The sequence below is a fragment of the Phodopus roborovskii genome, unplaced genomic scaffold (assembly GCF_943737965.1).
Source record: "Phodopus roborovskii unplaced genomic scaffold, PHOROB, whole genome shotgun sequence".
Taxonomy (NCBI): Eukaryota; Metazoa; Chordata; class Mammalia; order Rodentia; family Cricetidae; genus Phodopus; species Phodopus roborovskii.
Genome location: NW_026126571.1, coordinates 7,419,787 through 7,437,589, shown reverse-complemented (window position 1 = coordinate 7,437,589; position 17,803 = coordinate 7,419,787).

The following is a 17,803-nucleotide window of genomic DNA, read 5'->3' as shown; positions in this document are numbered from 1 at the left end:
TTAAGGTTCTAAAAATGTAGATACTGAACCTGAAAGAAAAGGAATTATAATTACAAATTTGCAAGGGTACAGTTATTCGTTCAAGACACTTTCTGAATCCTACATCACATCATGGCAAATTTATTTGTTTTAATGATATGTCATTAATCTCATTGTAAGGAGAACAATCTTATAGTTCCCAGTTTTGTTTAAGTCTCTCTAATCAAAAGTATCATTCAAGAGACTGAGTTCAGTCATAATTTGTTTTTGTAGCAGACTGAAGAAAATTTACAAATGAACAAGAAAATCTTTGTGGTCCCACATTAGAACAGAAAGTTATCGCTCTCTATTAGTGAAATATCCCCCAGGTAAAACGTATCAATGGTGATGGCACATAGAAACTGTGATGTGACAGAAATGATTGACTCAGTGAATCCACAATCTAGGAGGTGAGGGTGTGCTTCACAATGAAAGACTGACTCTCAGTTGCCACAAAACTGCTATTCCGCACTATCATTCTCAAAATATAAATAAACGTTCCCAAGATGCGGCCCCATGATTCTAGCCATCATTCTATCCAGTGACAAACATGCTTGGTTTTAAAAACCAAGATATTTTGACAATATCCATGAGATTAAGCAGCTGACTTGCAGTACCTTGCAAGAACAGACTGTGCAAAGCTTCCCAGTGCTGTGACATCAATTATAGTGAAAGCTTAAAAGTGGCATCTTGGAAGCATCTGCATTTAGGGCTCCAGTCAATGCTACAAACAGAACCTCCTTTTAAAATAAGTAGCTGACTTTTTTGATGTTTACTTACATGTTTTTCATTGTTATGTCAATTTCTAGACAAGACGTTGTCTTCTACATTTGCATGTGAGACATGCAAACTAAATGAGTAGCGAATGCTTGAGACATGCACATTAAATGAGTAGAGAATGCTGAAGAGATAGCTAAGCAGTTAAGAGTGCTTTGTCCTTTAAGAAAACCCAAGTTTACATCCCCAAATCCATGGTACAGGGCTCACAGCTCCCTCCAGGGACCCAATGTCTTTCATGTCTTTCTCCGGCCTCAGATGGCACTGCCATATGAGTTTCCTAACTCAATGTAAATAAAAATAAATGAAACCTTAACAAATGAACGTACAAGGTCAGGAATAATGAAAATAAATAGTAAGTTACCAACTACAGTAAATAACATAAATACATAGATGTATAAGACACATTAAAAGCATGTTCCTTTTTATTTTAAATGAAAAGCTATCTTCCTAATAGCATTCTATTTGTTACCTAAAAGCCAATACGTTATGCCACATATTCATCATTGTTACATAAACTAGAGGGCAAAAGGCATTGCTACATCTGTTAAGATGGGTCTTCAATTAAAGAGGAGAATTGGGGAGGGAATGATTATTTTTAAGCCAATACCTGGGATTTTAAAATGTATACATCTCTGCACATCAAGTAGTATGTATCAAATGAACATATTTTGTATGTCTATTATATGTCAAAAAAGTGTTTTTGAGTGATATCGCTCTAATATCTTTATTTTGCCCATGTATGTCAAGCCTGTGAAATCTGATAACACATCTTTGCATAGTAGCAGTTTGTGTCTTACATCTTAGCAATATTTATTGTTTAGAGTATTTCAAAAGTACTTTAAAATGTTTTTCATAATATATCATTTTTTAATTTATTAGTTTATTAACTAGTGTGTATTCTAGACTGGGCTTCAATTCTTTTTTTCTGTCTTTTTTAATTAATTAATTTATTTATTTCTTATTTTGCATTTTCATGGTAGATCTGTAGGTAAATGTTTGCTTTCAGTTGTATTTGAATGTGTGAAGTTCCCTTGTTCAAAAATACAAATTATAGCCAGCTTCAAAGATGAAACTGTGTTTAAATTTTAAGTTTGAATATATGAGATACTTTACTTATCTAAAATTTTTGCTTTTACAAACGAAATTATAACCTGCTTTGTGAGGTTAATCTTCTGTTGTGCTGATGGAAGAGGAGATCTAAGGGTGTTAAGTGTAAAATTTAGCAACACTTTGGCATATGATGGAGATTTTTTTTTTAACAACCTCATCTGTGATATCTTGAAAAGTATTATAAGTTATGTTGTGTTTGGCTCTCAGACTGTGAGAAACTCAATCCATATTACAGGGGTGGGACATCTTTTCTTCCCGGGTCTCCTTAACTTTTCCTGAATTTATATTCTGCCTCCCCTCTATTGTTATTCTCTGGAACAGTCACCCAATATACTTTTCTATTCCTCGGTGTATCATCCTGGCCACATGGCTCACACAGGAAAGTACTTGTGTACTTTTAAGATATTCTGACTTTTATTTTTCTACTGGTAGGGATTTTTAGGAGACTGGATGTAGAGATAGTCACATTATAAATGGAAACATCAAAACCATACTTAAGTTTTAATGACTCATCTTCTATTGATGAATTAGATTATTTTAAGCCCATCCATGAGCTTCTTTACGCATTATTTTATAATCATAAAGTAAGTGTAATGGCTCATTCTCTTTTACCCTCACAGGTTTAAAGCAAGAGTAAAACGTAAAAAACTTTTAAGACCATGAAAACTAGAATATGCATACTAAAGGAGTCTGTATCGCTGCCCAGAGGAAGAAGCATATGTCTGGTATATATGCTTTCAAACCAGCCAGAAATGTCCTGCTTGATATATAAATATCAAATCTGTTGTTATCACTTTTCCAGAAAATAATATATCCTAGAGAAATGTCATATGTACATATGTGCAAAAATGAGAAAATGCAAATGTTGTGTAGAATGGTATGAAAAGACAAAAAAAAAAAAAGAAAGAAAGAAAAGAAAAGAAAAAGAAAAAAAAACAAACCCAAGTCGTTATAGAGATTGACTGCATCATTAGGTTATGGTGAGAGAAAACTATAGTGAACATGATGCATGCATGCAGACAAAGTAAAGCATGAATGTTTGGCTTGAATTATTTCATGGGAGCTCACACTTGGTTTGAGAGCTGTTAAGAGGAGGACACCCACTAGAAAATCCACTCTGCTTTTGTGGAAAGAGTTTGAAGACGAGAAGATACAGGAAGAGGCTAGTATAGAGTTCTTTCCTCAATGGATAGATTAGATACAATTTCTGGTATTGGGCAGACATTATTCTTTCCCTCCTTAGTGAAGTAGTTCTATGACTCAGGCTACAGCTGTGGATGCTAGAAGAGGAGATGATACACAAAACATTTTAATGGTGCCTAGACTTAAAAATTCTTATGTCATGGGTTTTAACTTTATTAGCTTGGGAAAAATCACAGTTCTATAATAAATGAAACTGTATCACTACTGCTCAATAATGCCCTATATAGACACATAAAGAACCCCACCTTAATGGAGTCTCAAATGAATTGAGTGGACTTAGAATAAGAATTTTGCTACTTGTTCCTATTGCCAGTCAGAACCACTGAATAAGGATACTTTATAAGGCGCCTGGCAAGATGGCTCAGAGGGTAAGAATACTTTATAAGAACGCTTGTGCTGGTTAGAAAGAAAATGGCACTACTGGCAGATGGGGCCTTGTTGTGGGAAGTGTGTCACTGTGTGGGTGGGTTTTCAGGCCCCTATGCTCAAACGACTCCCAGTGTTACAGTCCACTTGCCTTCTAATCAAGATGTAGCCAGCACCATGTCTGCCTACATACCCCGTGTTCTCTGCCATAATGACAACAGACTGAACCCCTGAAACTGTAAGCCAACACCTCAGTTAGTTTTCCTTAGTAAGAGTTGCCATGGCCATGGTGACTTTTCACAGCAATAGACTCCCTAACCAAGACAACAGCAAAGGGTGTACTTAAGTCCTAAGGACACAAAAAGGTACACCTAAATGGAGAAAAGAAGGAACGCATTGGAGAGGCACAACAATATTAAAACCATGGAGAATGAAAAAAGGGAACATTAATTTTGAAAAGAAAATGGTTACTGGGGAAATAAAAATCGTAAGTTAGAGAGACCGTTCCCACTCGAGTAAACAAAACAGACGTTCCATTCTGGGTGACACTTTAGCTATACACTACAGTGATGGAATGAAATTGTTAGCACATGTGTAGGAACTGAGGTCTATGTATACTTTATTTCCTTTTCAAGTTATATTTAATAGCCTTACTATGGAATGGATTAGAATATTGGCATTATGGTAATATTATAATATTGATAATAACCACAATGAAAGGAATAGAATTAATCATCAACTGGTTTGTATGTCACCGACATCTACAAAAGCTGATAATAGTGAAGACGAGACCAATAAATAACAGATGTGAAAATATATGCAGTCACCTTACAATATGTATTGCTTAATATTTGTACCACTAGCTCATGCTGGCTCTGAAAATGCAAATATGAACAATAATGGCATTGTTTTGCTCCAGTATACTGTCAGCACCAGAAAATATATCAGTGCACTGCTTGAGGGTTCCTAAATGGATGTCTGCATCCCTTAAAGTTGTGCTGAGCCAGAATTGCCAAGTGTAATAGATAAATTGCCCTGATTCTAAAGAAATGTGTTCTAAAAATTATTTTGTTGTGTATCAGTTTTATTAGAATATACATGGGAAGGTTAGATAATTAATTCTGTGTTTTAAAGACATAGAAAGAAAAATTATAAGAAGACTTAATATGAATTCCTTTGGTGGAGACTGAACTACTGAAATGTACCTTGATATTTCCTCAAAGAAACTCCATTAACAAATTAGTATTATGACATTGTTAAGTTTCTGTTGCCTTAATTCATGCCTGAGCCATTGTAATAAAACCATGAAAATCCTGATGTCCAGTTTCCTCAGAGACATGGAACCTAATTAATCTGATTTGAAAGATTAACCACACTTGTTATATGAAGAAAAGTCTTATTTTAATTCTTAATTTTTCTAATCCTTACATTTCTAAAGACAATCCAAGGGAAATGAAAATAGCAACTTTGCCAAGTAGGACAGATTTTTGGATTTCTTTCCTGACTGCTAAGTTTTTTATTTCGCTACTTTTGTCTAGGCTTATTGCAAGAGGCAACACTCTTTCTAAATGCATTCCATTCCTCTCAGAAACTAATAGTATTTATAGTTGACCATTTCCCTCCACGAAGTTCTCCAATGTTTTAGGTCTGACAAGATTAGGTTTAGAATTTTGAAACACAACCTGTCAGCTGAAATTATCAAATTAATATAATAAAAAACACTTCTAAGTTCAATTAATTTTGACTTGAGGGAAATGAAGTTAAAGGATTGAAAAGAAAAAAAATAAGGCTTGGAAATGAATTTGGCTTTTGAAAGCACAGTTTTTCAGCCAAATTGGGAAAATCTTTCTTGACATCAAGGTCAGATCAAACTCTGTAGTTGATTTCATTCAAATTGATTTGATTTTAACCTAAAAGTCAGTTGAGTTATAACCAATAGAGACTTTCAGGTTAATGAAATTTAGCCCAGTATATTGCATGGAATATTAATGTGGAAACTACCTGCATTTATCCCAGAAATTCAATAAAACAGGAAAGATTCCTTTGTATAGACCACAGTGCAAAAAACTGAAGATCTTTCTATCAATATTATTGTTAGTTCTGATACTGTTTTAAAATGCAAAGCCTGCCTTTTCTGATGACTCACAAGTCATATATATGTCATATATATGTCATATGAGTCACAAGTCATATATATGTATTTGATTTTTAAAGGATACAGCTGCACGTGTTAGCCTTAATCCTGGCACTCAGGGGCAGAAGCAGGATGATCTCTACAAGTTTGAGACCAGCCTGCTGTACACAGGGAATTCCAGACCAGCCTGGGTTTCAAGACAGAGCTTGTCTCAAAAGAGAGAGAGTGTGTGTAGGTATAACATACTTAAATAGAAGGTATAGAAATTCCTGTGTAGGCAGACTCCTACTTGAAATAGCGATTACAATAAATATCTCATCGCCAGAGCCGTTCAGGATGAAGTACTGAGGAAGCACAGCCCAGGAATATACCTGGTTACATTCAACTACATACATTCAGGCTATATTTAAATGAGTAGATGTCCCCAAGTGAGCAGTCTTTCAACTGTTTGATCAAGTATTCACAAAAGTAACGAACAGTGAGTGTTTCCTAGTTGTGACTTAGATTTTACTATTGGTTTCAGTTGGTAAGATAATTAGCATAAGGATAACCACACCACTTTAGTTGTAATCAAGTGATCTCCATCAATACCATGTAATAAAAAGAAACAAATCACGCATTTCAGCCATACAAGGAAAGGAAGAAATTTAAATACCTTTGTAACGTATAATATGTTAGGAATGATGAGAATAAGAGAGATTTGGCTGCCAGAAAAACAATATAAAATTGAAGATACCAGAGATTCAGTAAGAATACTACTTGTCAATATTAATTTTTCCTACAGAGACACATATTTTGGCAAACACCATAAGGATGGATATGGTAGCCTTAAATTGCATCTGAAGTATCCAGAGCACAACTGGAAAAAAAAGAACACTCAAGTGTATGAATAAGAGAGAGTGGAGATCAGTTTACCCCATCCTTGTCATCCTCTCTCAGTACCTGCCACACAGTACTGTGCCCACAGACCTTAATGTGGTTAATGTTCACTCAGAGTAAAATGAGAGAGAAACAAATGTCTACATTGATCATTTGTAGAAAATTTGTAAGGGCAACCCTCTGCTGTTTTTCCTCTGACATAATCTCAGAAATTTAAATGTTAAAAAATATCTGCACACATTAAGCCATTTGTTTCCTTTCTCTTTTATTAAAATAATATGCTGCTGATGATACCAGGCTCTAATGCACGGACAAGGCTAAATTAACCTGAAAACTGGGGTCTCCAACAGAATGGCATTGGCCTATGTAACTTACTGCAATAGACTCCAGATTAAAATGATTGAAGCATCACTTTTCCTCCTGGTAGCTTTGGCTAGAAGATCCTAGAATTACAAGAAGATCATATGATAGGCATTTGTCAGTAATTCAACAAAGGTACTTGAAAATATTTACTCTGCTACCTTAATGGTTCAATGGCAAGTTCTAAGAGAAACTTGTAAGGTTACATATTTGTTTTACTTTACATGCCTTTAAGATTTTAATCTTGCTGTTTTATACTGAATTAAGTTTTAATTTGGTTAATAAAATGGAATTTATGTTAATGATTTAGTCATTGCATTAAAAATATTTGTTTCCTCTAACTTGAATATGTTTTCACACACATTACATTGCTGAATCACTTAGCAGAATATATCTTATATAGTTCCCAGTAAAATCCCTATTTATTTCAGTAACATCTTATCTGAAATTTTAGAAAATGACTTTTGTGATTTCATAGATCAAAGAATGAAGAGAAATACTCTATATTATAATTTTTTCAGATGACTCAATAAGTAAACATGTAAATTATGAGAATATTTTATTATCAAAATACAATGCTTACTATTAATTTATTATTAGAAAAAAGGTATAACCTACCTAGAATGGGAATCATTTGCAGCATTCATCTAATTAAAATTTTTATCAGATTTGTTGCTTATCATTCAAAGTTAAGTAGATAAATTTTGTCTTTGAAACCTGACTGCTGCCAAACCTGCCAAAATAAGTCACTGTAAACCCATATAATCTTCTTTCTTCTATAATTAATCTGACTCCTATTTCACCATAATTATTCCACTTAAAAATGATACGAATTAAATGAATTAATTAAGATTTTAAATAATGCTTAAAAAGAAACTCTTTCATACAATAAATAGTTTGCTTGTAAGGTAAAAGCCACCAGAGCAAAGAAACAAGTAAGTAGCAAGATGGTGGGTTTCAGGCAGTGCCCACTCCATGGAAATGTGCATTCCTCATATGCTCTTCAATTCGCTAAAGACAAGGAACATGAAATCGAGTCTTTTAAATTTTAAGTGAGAGATACAGTATTTTTGATTGTACAAAACCATCATACAACAGATCCTAAACTTTCTTATCTTCCAAAGTAAAACTACATCCTCCTGGGATGTCAATGTTATCATGCTCCCAGTAACCAGAGTTCTGGTCTGTGTCCCCATGAATTGGTTTAATTTAAATATTTCACATAGATGAAAAAAAGTTGGTAGCTACCCTACTTTGTATAATACAGTAGCATCAAAGTCCAACTGTGTCAGAGTCTTTCCCCTTTTAAGACTGAGGGATGTCGCCTTGTCAGAATAAAATCGTAAGTCTGTGATGCATTCATACACACTTGTACTTCTTCCCCACCTTCAGTATTTGTCAACAAGGCTGATGTGAACATGGACGTGAAAATGTCTCTTGAAAATCTTGCTTTCTTTTACACGCACGCACGCACACTGAGTTTCCGATTGCTATGTCAGTGTTCTGCTTTTCATTTGCAGGAACAGAGGGGCGGCCTCATTTCAGTTCCCACCAGGAGTATGCTTCCTACCAGGGCTTCAGTTTTGCTGCATCGTCTCCACAATTTTATGTTTTGACTACTCTCATTCTAAAGAATACATGGTAAGTTTGCATTTACCTAAGAATTGGTGATACTGAACACCTTCTCATGTACGCAGTACATGCCCTCTTCATAGAAATGCCTATTCAAAGCCTTTGGTTCATTCTTGATCCTCCAGAAAAGTTGCTCTCATTGCCGAGTCTCCGCTATTATTCTTATGTCATTGGTTTTTAGTACAGAAAAATCTAGTTTCTGTGAATCCATTTTGTCATCTGCTTTATCTCTTTTTAAGATGGTATATGTGTCTTGGAATGCACTTATGAGTACAGATACCTTCAGAGTTTGGAAGATGGTGTCAGATCCTCTGGAGTTGGATTTACAAGTGGATGTGAGCCACCTGTCCTGGGTACTAGGAACCAAACTCGGGTCCTTTGCAAGAGAAGCAAGCCCTTTATAATGCTAGGACATCTCTCTTGCCTTTAGTTACCTACCTGTTAATAATGGTAAACCATAGCCAAATCCAGTGTCACAAGGCTCTTTTGCAGCTGTGTGAGGTGGTAAATTTTTTCCAGAATTGTTTGTTGCTGCTATTTGACAGCTTCTATTGCTATGGTAAATATCTCATCTTAATGCAACACAGGGATGAAAGGGTTTATTTGAGCCATCATGAAGGGAAATCAACACAGAAATTCATGACAGGAATATGGGGATAAGAACTGAAACAGAGGCCATGGAAGAACCTAGTTTACTGGCCTTCTCCACATGACTTGACCAGTGTAGCACCCCACACAATCCAGGGCTACCTGTTTAAGGCTGCCATAGCCCGCTACCTATTTAAGGCTGCCTTAGCCCACTGTGGTTTTCTGTCATCTGTCTCTGTACAGCTTAGGATTTGTTGTTGATTCCAATCTAAAATAGAGGGTAAGTGCAGAAATCAGATTCGGTTACATCTTGGGTTATTTTCTTGTTGTTCACTATAATGTATTTTATTTTATTATTTTTTTTTAGGCATCCTAGTATCAGGGACTATCAAGAAATGATAAAGTCTTCTGTCCCTTATGAACATTTGCCATTCTTTGTATAACATGGTCATTTTCTGAGTTTTCTAAGTTAGTTTTTAGTATGCTAGACTTCACAACAACTTTGTACTCTACGATAAATATATGGCAATTAAATAGCTATTATTTATCCAAATTAATTGGATCCTTAATATTTATGTTATAAAACATTAAAATAAAGTTTTCATCTATTATTTCCCATCCAGAAGAATGTAGAAATTTTTTCACCTTCCTTGTATTTTAATTTCTTTTGAAGCTCTTTTACTTCTTACTTTCTTTTTCAAGATAATTTGTCTTTAATTTAAAACTAGAAAACAATAGTTGCCTCATCAGATATGGTTAAGCAGAGTATTTAAACACGAAACATTACTAATATTTACTCGTTTTCCCTTCATCTCACATCAAATATTTTCATTCTCCGTCTATTTTCCTTCTTCCTTCCCCTTTATTCCTTATCTCTCTATCTCTGCTCCTCACCCTCCCATCCCTAGTTACATAAGATAGATTATAATCCATAAGTACTCATGGTGATGTGAGCTTTTGTGACCAGTTACACAGTTCAATCTATAAGTTCTCCCAGTGTTCACACTCATAAAATTGGGACCCATTTTTATCCCTATTACCTCTACTTGTTTAATCTATTTTCTATTCTCATGGATCAGTAAACTTTGGCAAGCCATATTTTATTAGTCGTCCTAGACATTACATACTAATCAGCATGTGTCTGTGTTCCCTTCATGATCTTTGTGAACCATTGCATGATCTGTTGTTTTTAAAGGCTTATTTGATTTTCATTTATGTGAACACATATGCTTTTGCAGGGATATATGGATGGAATCATAGGTACTAGTGAAGGTCACAGGGGGGCATTGGATCTCCTGGAAACAGAGTTACTGGTGGTTTTGAAACACAAAGTGTGGGTATTGGGCATTGAACTTGGTTGCTCTGCAAGACCTGCAAGGTTTCCTAACCACTTAGCCATTTCTGCAGCCTAACAACTTTTAAAATAATAGATTTAAAGTAAGATGGAAGCAGTATTACATGGAAAGGAATAATATGGAGTTTTATAAACAAGTATAATATATTCTTTAAGGTTATTAGCCTGTGTTATTTTATTGATTCTCTCTTTCTTAATTTTGGATGCTATGTGACCTGCTGCAAGGTTCTTTCTTGATTTCCTCACTAAGACTGTGATCTGATATTGTGGGTTAAAGGAAACCCTTTCTCACCTAAGGCACATTTCAAAGTATTTCATCATAGCAACAGCAGACTCATTGGTTGAAAAGTCTTGGAGTGTTGTTTGTTCCTGCTTTTTGTTGTTGGTTGCTTTGAGTCACTTCCCCTGAAAAGGCATTTTCGGCAGGACAAACCATCAAACCATTAACTTTTATGGGTGAGAAGAGAAGGCTGACTGCAGAAGTGTTACTCAGAGACAGAAACTGGCATAATAGTCAGAAACAGATGTGTTAAATCTAAAAACAGTAGGGATCAGTTTAGAAATTATATGTTTCTCTGCATAGAGATTTATATATAACAATGCCCACAAATGTCAAATTATGTTTCTAACAAAATTGACTAAAAATATCACTATAATATTATTAACACTCAAAGGAGCAAAAACTGTAAAATTGTCACGTCACTTAAGTAATTGTTATCTATCTATATTGTGATCAACTGATCATGTAATACATTCAAAAGATAAAATGATGTTTATTTATGACCAGAGCCTACTTAGAGTCACTGGAAGGGAAATTTGTCATAGATACTTCACAAAGCACTTTTCTTGGCATGGTCTCTTGTTTTGTCAGCTTATTCTCAAAATCTACTGCACCATAAATGGGTTGCACTGCAATTAACAACATAAATGACTCTTCCTGAAAACTATGTGAATAAAAAAGGAGAAATGCATACAATTGATTTTACATTTGTATTTGGCACTTTTCTTGTCGCTGGAAAGAGAATTTGATTAGAGAAAGTTGAGGAAGAGCAGGATTATTTTGTTTCACGTTTTCACAGAACAATACATTTTGATTCAAACCATGGCTGCAGCTGATCTTCAGGCTGCAGCTGATCACATTGTGTCCAGAAACATGAAGCTGGGAGAGATGAAGATTAGTGATCAGCTCCATTTCTTATTTTGACTCAGTCCAAGAAATTTTCAATCCCATGGAAATGTATAGTTCACCTTTACAGTGAATGTTTCTACTTTAAATCAGTCTAGAAACATCCTCAGAAACATTCGCAGAAGTATCTTTCCCCGAGGATTCCAATCCCAAATTGGCAGTCAAAATTAACCATTATAATATGTTTACAAAAAAGTTCTATATAAAAACAGGATCTAAAAATCTGTATAATATAATAAAAATAGGTAGAAATAGAATGATGTGATTATTTTTTCATTTGTTTATAAGAACACCTTAGGTTTCCAGGTATCTAAAATAAGCTCTGTCACCTAAAATGGCTCTCTATAAATCCATACTGAATTCTATAGTTTATTTGAACATAAGACTAATTTATAAATTTAAGGGGAGCCCATTGTCAATAAATCATTTCAATGCAAAACATGACAAAGGCAGTAAGTGTCAAAACACATTGAAACCTCCTCTGCCAGTTACTATCCACTTTGTTTATTAGGAAAATGTATTAGCTTCCTTTCCTTTAATTCACCTTCAAATCCCTGCTTTCCCAGATCTTTCCCCAAGAATCGAGGAAACTCCACTGGCTGCTTTTTTAGAGCATCCACAGCAAATCCCCAGCACCCAAATGGTAGATTACAACTATCTGTAACTCAGGTTCCAGGGGTGTGACACCTACTTTTGCCTCTTAGGTCATCAAGCATTTGTGTGATGTAGAACATACATATAGACAAACCACCCACACACACATACACACACACACAAATAAATAAATACATAAATCCCAAAATAAATCAAGATAAAATTTAAGAGAAAAGGAGAAAAATATAAAAAGCAATGGGGGGAGGGAATCTCATGGGGAAAGATGTGATCCAGCACTGTAAACACCTTCATCCATTTATTTTTACATGCAGGCTTTCATAGAAAAGATGCATTAGTCTGGTATCAGGCCTCAGGTCTCTGCTGCACCATCAACACAGGCCATCTCTAGGTCTCTTCCTGGAAGTCCAGTTTGCTGCCCTGTGTTATGGAGATCCTGCAGCCCTAAGTCCACAGGACTGACAGCAGCCACCCCCTCTCCTCTGGTGTTCCAACAGGTCACAGATGGCATGGATTTTCCATGAGCCAACATATAATCCTGGTTCTGGGCCTGGGTATTTGCAGGGTCAGTCAGCCCACCAGCTACCCCTTTTCTTTACTAGTAGGGTGGGCACTCCAGGATTATACATGCTGGCTCACCTCTTGTAATGATGATCAAGGTGCAGGGCCTGTTCTCAGGCTGTCAAGAACTCAGTATCAGTTCCCCCACACCTACAACTTCAGGGCCAGGTCTACTGTGTTGCCCAGGCAAGGTATAGGGGCCAAACTCCTAAGGGCAGCAGCTGATGAGGGGCAGGAACAGCTTTCCTGTCCCTACTGACTTCTGGACCAGTTGTCCCTTCTACCTCAGGCACTGATGGGCAGGCAACTCTCCATGCCCCCTGCTACCTCAAGACAAGGGATTAACGAGGACAGCTCCTGCATGCCCAAAACTTTGGAACTTGCTCACCCTTGTTATGAGTAGGTTTTTCTCCTGGCTGGTTTGGGCCTGCACCTGCCACAAATAACACACATAGATGCTGATTTAGATGTAATTATGTTGGCCTGTTACTAGTTTCTTATCTGCTAGCTCTGTCTGAAGTATTAACCCATTTCTATTAATCTAAGTATTTCCACGTGGTCTCATCTTACCAGAGAGAGGGCCTGTACCTCTACATCCTGAAACTCCTCCCTACCACTTCCTCTCTCCTCCTAGTCCCACATATCTCGCTTTCCTATTGGCCAACCGTGCTTTATTCATTATTCAATAAGAGAAACATATTTACAGAATGGCATCTCCCATCATCTCCTCTTTTCTGTCTAAAATAAAAATAAGGGTTTTTGCTTTAACATAGTAAAATATATCACACCACAGTTATCAAATAAGAATCACAGTTAACAATATTTAGTCCATTAACATTTAGTAAGATTTAAAGAAAATATTCCATCATCTATTCTGTCTTTGTGAGTGTAAAGTCTTATATGTAACTTACCTTTAATCCTAACTAAGGAAAACTATAACCATAACTATCTGTCTTCAACTCTATCAAAGACCACAGAAGGAAAATATATAAACTCTAAAAATGACAGAGACATCTCCCTAACTTGTCAGTCACCCGAAGTTCTTCTGTAATCTTCCATCTTCAGCCCATAGGCCATGGTGTGTCTGGCAGACTCTTCAGCAAAGCAAGAAACTTTAAACTGTCTTCTTGTATTGACAGTTTGTCCGTCATTTTTCACTGTATCCTGCAGACTGTCTGACAGAATCTTCCATGAAGCAGGAACCCCGCAGCACTGTTCATCTTGCATCAGCAGTCACTTTCCTGTGGGTCCTGCATGTCCAGTTTATACAGCACAAAGTCAAACAGTCCAGACAAGAGCAGTATCTTGTCCAAATGGCTAGTCTTGCCATATTGAAAGCAAACTCCATAACGCGTTTCTTTGATGTCTGTCTTCCTTTTTGACACAAGTGATGTTGCCAGGACCAGTTGTGCCTCACTGTTAAGAAAAACCCTAAACCATTTTAAATGCCATATTCTGTAGGTCTTTGAAAGGTTTGAAGAATGCATATTCATCTCAAATAGATATTGAAAACCTAACTAAATTAACTCTAAGCTTTAACTATCATAGGTAACTGTCTATATTCTGTACTAAATTATAGATTGCATTTCTAAATGAGCTATATACATACAATACCTAGACAAGAGAAGAAATATACAAATCACAAATTTGACCTTAAATTTGTATCTCTAAGTGAAAATCCATTTCAAGACAAAGTATTCATGTATATACCATGCTCCCTCACTTCTGCCAATAAGGTTGGCTAAATTGTGCTGCCTATGCAAGGTGCAGAGCCTGGTCTCCTGAGCATTCCAGCTGGTGGAGGACAGGAACTGCTCTCATATTCTCACGTCATGGCTAGCTTTCCAACCTGCCTCAGGAACAGATGGGGGCAGGGGATGAGTTTGTGTTTTTATAGAAATTGAAATACTTCTATTTTTCCTCCTTTTTCATTTGTAGCTTGTTAAATTCCAGTTGCACTTGGTATTTTACATAATTCTTAATATTTTTAGCCTTTAGGGGCAGGGACGTGGCTTGATAGACATAAGTAGAACTTGCTTCATCTCTCTTTGAACTTTAAAAGTTCTGTAGCTTTCTATTGACTGAAGTTTTCTTTATTTGTGTGAATTAAATTGTAAAAGAACATTCCTTTTCTGGAACAGATTTTGCAAACAAAGTGTTGTGTCATTCTACTATTATAATCATATTTCAAGTAAATTTTGTATTCTTAGAGTTCTTGCTTTATGAAACGTATTTCTCTCCCATTATCCATTCCTTTTGTTTTTCTAGCCATGGAAGTACTTGATTTTATATATTGATTCTTGTGACCAAGTCTTGCTGAGTTATTGTGATTTCATCTGTAATTTCAATTGAATTTCTTACATAATTAAGTATATCATATTTAATAATGACAGCTCTTCTCATTTAATCTTACTATTTTATTTATTTAATCTTCTAAATTTATTTGCTTGGTTGTCTATTCTCTGTTCTGTTCTCATTTTTGTCTATTCCTTCAAATTTAAAGAACAAGACATGTAATTCTTTCATCCTGGTGAGTTTTGTAAGGATTTTTGTGCTTATTTATTTATTCATCAATTTTTGTGATCCAGCAGTTCTTTTATTAATATTGAACAGTAATATGTTAGTGCAATATGAGCTAATTGCAAACAATGTAAATGATGTAAATGAAAAAAGACTGATGATGTCATATTATAAACATTCACTCCTACAAATTTTCTTATCATATAATTTTAGATTAAGTTTAGTACAACTGAATGTTTTTCAGTCTTAGTTAGTGTTCTATTGCTGTGACTACACCATGACACAAACAACATTAGTAAAAGAAAGCATCAAATTGAGGCCTTGCTTAGGAGTTCAGAAGTTTAGTTCATTATCATCATGGCGTGATGCATGATGGCTTGCAGGAAGCCACTGGAACAGAAACTGACAACTGTATCCTGATACATAGGCAGAGAGAGAGTGAGAGAGAAAGAGAGAAAGAGAGAGAGTGAGAGAGAGAGAGAGAGAGAGAGAGAGAGAGAGAGAGAGAGAGAGAGAGGAACTCTGGGATAGGCATGGCTTTTGAAACCTCAAATTCCACCCCCAATGCCACATTTTCTCCAACAAGGCCTCACTTCTTAATCTTTGCAATCCTTCAAATAGTGTCACTCCATGATGACTAAACATTCAAATACTTGAACCTATGGATAGCATTCTTATTCAAACCACCACAATGTTTGATATTTTTAATGTCTATTGATCACCTATATTTTTAGTACATTTATTGATTGGTTGTTCAATTAGCTGTTATTTGTTTCTGTATTTGAAATTCTAGATATAGTTTCAATTTCTGTAGTTACACAAAATTCTTTCCATTTATATTCTGTAACTTCACCTGGTTGTTCTCTTTCCTGAACAAAAAGTTTTAGTTTTTAATTTCATGAAATTCTGCCAGTTGTTAGAATTATTTCATCAGTGATTTCGGTTCTTTCCATGAAGTCTTTATTCTATGCTGTGCTGCAAATCCACTCCCTTAAATGATAGCTATAAATTTCAGAGTCTCAGCTTTCTCACTTTGCTCTTTGATACATTGGAAATGGATGGTGTATAGATGAAAGATGAACAAAAAGCCCCTCACTGGTTCTTTTAATTCCAACCACTTCTTCTACCTGGGAACATCTCTTTTTCCCAGGACCATTGATTGAAGAGGGTATCTTTACTTTTATGAGTATTTGTGGTGCCCCCCTTTTATTTACAAAAATCAGATGATTGTAGTTGTGTTGATTCATATCTGGTGTCTGTATTCTATTGAATTGATTTACTTACCAGTTCTGTGGAAGAATCACATTGTTTTAGCTTTATGATCTAATGTGCTGATATACCCAGCACTGTCGATTTGCTCAGATTGTTTTGGCTTCTCTAGGAATTTCTGCCCTTGCATATGAATTTTTGAATTAATTCTTTTCTAGATCTGAAAAGAGTATCATTGTAATTTTGATGAAGGTTGCACTGAGTCTCGTGATTTTAGAAATAAAGTTTTGTCTAAAATACTAATTCTTCCATTCAATGGACTTGGGAGATCTTTCTTTTCTAGTATTTCCTTAAATGTCTTTACTCAGTGTTCATAATTTTGGTTTGAGAGATCTTTCACTTTCTCAAATAGGCTACTAAATTTCAGGATAGAAGGGATGTATGCTGAATAAGAACAAGAATTGGTACTAGTATTAAATCATCTGAGGGAAAAAAAAAGAAAAATGGATGGAATAAATGAAATGTGAATACTTTAAAGATCTATATATTTTAAAGATGGTTAGTTAAGCCAAGAAATATTGATTGTAGTCAAAAAGTAAATAGAAACTGGATTCTAAATGATACCGGGGAGATGATTTTTTTTAATTTATCATTAATTATAGTACAGTATAATCATGTACAATCTTCTGGAGATGACATTAAGTTTAGAGGGATTTCATCAGTCATGTTAATTCTGGTATTAAAAAAAAACTTTGTCACTTAAAATAACAATAATAAAAGTAATGTGTAGCTGGCAGTATGGCTCAGTGCAAACTGCCTCTTGTCAGTGAGCTTTATCCCCATAATTAACAAGATGCAAAGACAGACCTGGCATGCACAAATTGTCCTCTGAATGGCATATTAACACCTGGGCATGTGCCCTACACACACATTAAATTAATTGCATTTAATGAAAATAATTTAAAGGAATAAAGAAATGAAGCAGACTAGAAAGATAAAGGAAATGAAGCAAGAATAAAGGGGACTATATGTAGATGCATATGGAAACAATTACAAACATTATGCAATTAAACAGATATAGAATTATTCACAACAATCAAAAATCTAATACTGTAGTATAAAAATCAAAGCAATAAACTTAAGATAAAAAGAGCACAGTAATTTAAATGAGATCCCAGTGTTACTCAGGATTTCTTCCCTCGTGAGGTTTGAATTTCTTCCCTCCTCTGTTGATTCATGTAGAATGCTATAGTGACAGGAGAGATGCAGTTTGAAACTCAATTGGAGTGGA